This window comes from Lissotriton helveticus, chromosome 7 (assembly GCF_964261635.1).
Source record: "Lissotriton helveticus chromosome 7, aLisHel1.1, whole genome shotgun sequence".
NCBI lineage: Eukaryota > Metazoa > Chordata > Amphibia > Caudata > Salamandridae > Lissotriton > Lissotriton helveticus.
This window is the reverse complement of record NC_136068.1, coordinates 1,940,002,126-1,940,006,290: the sequence shown is the minus strand read 5'-3', so window position 1 is coordinate 1,940,006,290 and position 4,165 is coordinate 1,940,002,126.

Genomic DNA, 4,165 nt, shown 5'->3' with positions numbered 1-4,165 from the left:
GCCCCAGTGGTTCTAGAGGCTCTAAGCCTGGTCTCTATGCTTAAAGCGGTACTTATACCACTTTATTAGTATATGGTTTGTGAGGCACCTAGGACAGAAAGTATACTGTGCTAATTTACTATGTGCTATTTAAGTTCCTGTATTGTACTTTTCCTTCTAGCCTCATAAAGAGACTAGAGGGTTTGTGGTTAGAATAAATGCATATATATTTAATATATACCTGGTGTAGTTCTCCTTTCATTTGATTATTCAAGGGATTATGGACTGGTAAAACAAGCTGCTTTACATTCCTTCAAGACTTAACCTGCAGGCTGCTCTCCACAGCTACCACTAGGTTAGCTTTCTATAAAGGTTGTCTAAACCTACCATCAATAAAGGTCATTGGGACTGGTGCAAGGTGCCCACTAGAATAGTGCGATACCAAAGGGGATGATGGACGGAGCGTTTGAGCAAATCAAACACTCACCCCCAGTCAACTGATCTGGGTTTAATCCATCACCATTCTTTAGCTCACTCCACCACCCCAGTTCAGACATGGCCATATGCAAATCAGCCTGACCCTGTGCCTGATGGGAACAGTCCAGCCCGAACTGCCAAGCCATGTCTTCCCTGAACCGGAAACAAGCTTCCGAGGACCAGTTTCGGATTCATAATCCTCATCAGCCAGGCTATCTTGAATCCAGTGGTAGAGTGAGCAAGGGACCCACGTCTGGGCATACCCTGCCAACTTAGGGTGAACAAAGCCCAGTTGACTGGGGGTGAGTGTTTGATTTGCTCAAACGCTCCGTCCATCATCCCCTTTTGTATCGCACTAGAATAGTGGACATCATATGCCAGGCTAACTTCTCACAATTACCATATACCTTCTATTCTAATTTTGTTTATCCTGTGTCCATTTAATGGATGTAAGTGTTTACAAAAAGGGCAAGCAATGGTACAGCTGAAGTATATGCAGAGTGTGTGTTCAGGGCTGTCCAAGAGCACAGGTGGTTTCAATGTATGAAAGGCAGTGACCTGCAAAAAGTACATTCACAACAAATAGTGTTCTGATCCAGTCTTGTATTTAACATGTAAATATCCAGAACAACATGTATATTTATTCAAAAACAAATGTGTGTGTAGAAAGTTAAAAGGTACATTTCTCTCACCTCTGTGTAGACCCAGAGTCTGTCTCAGATGAGGCTGTAAATCTCTCCATGGAGAGGAATCTTCTGTTCCAGGCTCATTCCTCACCCTGGGGCAGCTCTGTCCAGGGAGACGTCCTTGTCTGTCATGAAGGTTGTACCGGGAAACTGGTACAGAGGAGGAAGGGACAGGTACAGAGAGATAGAGGGAGGGAGGGAGAGAGAGAGAGACAGAGAGACAGTGAGAGGAGAGGATAGACAGGTACAGAGAGGTAGAGAGAGGGAGGACACAGGGACAGGTACAGAGAGATGGAGGGAGGGAAAAGCAGAGAAAGAAAAACGAAAGGGAGCGAAACAGTAATAGAGAAAGAGAGAAAGAGAGTGAAATAGATAAAGGTAAAAAGAAGAGGGTAAGAGTTGTCAGAGACAGTGGAAGCGAGAGAGAATGAGTGTCAGAGAGGAAGAGAAAGAGATAACAAGAGGAGTCCAGATCAACCTGATGAAGTGGTTCATGCAACAAAGTGTTGAAATGTTTGTTGTGATCTGAGAGTGACTCCTCTTTGTGGCTCTGGCAGCAGAATATTGTGGAATAAATATTGTCTGACAGAGATATTGAGCCTTAAGAATCACACATGAGAGTCAGAGAATCTACACTCAGAGAGATTCACTTTTTGTAAATGATATTTTAGACACTATATTAAAGCCAGGCATTATTTCTGTCAATGACACTGACACACAACCCTCTGTGTGTTTGTGTCTCTGCACAGCTGTGGATAGAAGTGCTGTCCACAGTAACACAAGAGCATCAGCAGTGCTGGAGGGACCACAGACCAGGGAGGAAGGACTGTGAGGGGTGTGAGCTTGAACAGACTAGTACATACAACATGACATGTTAGGAACATATGTACATGTGAGAGTGTGAGGTGGAAGGGTGTGAGGCAGGGGCGTATCTACCAATGTGCAGTAGGTGCAGTGGCACTGAGCCTAGGGCTGTGAGGGATGTGAGCCTGAACAGTCTAGTACAGGGGTCTCCAACTTTCCACTTACAAGAGCTACTTATGCTCAATGAGAATCCTCACGAGCTACTAATAGTATTCGTTTTGAACACATCAGATAAGAGTATATTAGTGGTATCCCTATGCACGGTTACCAGCCACGATCTCCTCAGTGTAGGATTGCGAGCAGTAATGCAATTTGGAATGCCCCTACAAGGGCAATACATAACAGCCACAGATGCAATGCCCCCTGGCACCAAGGTAATGCCATTAGTAATAAGTCTATCATTTTATATCTCATATTTATCATTCAGATTCCAGATTTAAATAGCTTTTAGAAATTATGGGGTTTGAAAATACATAGATTTTCATATCAAATACACACTTTTCAATGTTGGTATACATATATTGCCAACTCACATGGTGCCACTGTGTGTCACACGATTTAGGCTCCATTCACACAGTCCCCCTGGGAGGACTTGAAATCCCACTGCGGTTGGGATAACGAGCTAAAAGACACTGCAAACAGTGGATTCCAGCTTGTTTTGGAGGCAGTAACCAGCTGATGTGCACAAAAGGGGTTAAAACACCCCAGAACATCGGGGACAGCCTCGATAACAGTATCTCCATAAAGGATTTGACAGTATTTCTATAAACGACATGCTCAGAAACAATATTGAGCTACTTTTTATTGTATATCAAAATGTTGAGAATGTATGAATTATAAGAGGTGCCCATAAGATATAGGTGGTTTATTTTAGAGACCTTTTTAAATCTTCATGTATAGGTGATGTTTGTTTATGGAAGCACTTGATTGTTTTGGATTTTTTCTTTGATTCATACACTGTGAAAACATTTCATGTAAATAATTAAAATAAATATATTTTTCACTATAGGAAACGGTAATTATTCCTGGAAGGGCCCAGATAGTTTAAGTTCTTTATTCAAGTGCATTTTGATTGATTAACAATAGATCCTGAATATTGATAGGAGGCACAACAAGGCAATTGTTTTGGGTTTGATACATATATTACAGACCTGCCAACTCACACGGTGCCATCGCATGGCACACGATTTCAGCTCCCTTCACAAGTCCCCCCCGGGAGGAGCTGAAATCTCACGGTGGTAGAGAAAACTAGCTGAAAACCACTGTAAACAGTGCATTTCCAGCTCATTCTTGGGGGCAGTAACCAGCCAAAGGTGTAAAAACACCCTAGAACATCGGGGACAGCCTTGATGACCCTTTTTTTTTGTTTAAAGGGGAGTGGGTAGGGGACTTGGTGAGGGTCAGCGTGCCTCTGCACTCTCAGCACCAGGCCCTGCCCCCTCACACAGTGAAAATATGTTGTAAGCTAGCAGGTATGACATTAATTCAATCAAACAAAAGCTTCTAATTTAGTAGGCTGCACAACACACAGGAGAGCTACTCACAGGTAGCTGGAGAGCTACCAGTAGCTCACGAGCTACTCGTTGGAGAAGCCTGGTCTAGTACCTACAACATGACATGCTAGGAACTTATTTACATGTCGGAGTGTGAGGTGGAGGGGAGTGAGGCATTGGCGTACCTACCAAGCGTGCAGCAGGTGCAGTGGCACCGGTGCCCAGGGCAGTGAGGCATGTGAGCTTGAACAGTCGAGTGTAATACAACATGACATGTTAGGAACATATTTACATGTCAGAGTGTGAGGTGGAAGGGTGGGAGGCAGGTGATACCTACCAAGTGTACAGCAGGTGCAGTGGCACCAGGGTCCAGGGCTGTAAGTAGCCCCAGGGCTGTGAAGGTCCCAGGGCTGTGAGGGGACTCAGGGCTGTGAGGGGCCCAGGGCTGTGAGGAGTCCCAGAGCTGTGAGGGGCCCCAGGGCTGTGAGGGGCCCCGGGACTGTGAGGGGCTCAGGGCTGTGAGAGGCCCAGGGCTGTGAGGGGCCCCGCGGCTGTGAGGGCCCCCAGGGCTGTGATGAGCCCCAGGGCTGTGAAGGGCCCTAGGGCTGTGAGGGCCCCCTGGGCTGTGAGGGGCCCCAGGGCTGTGAGGGACCCCAGGGTTGCTTC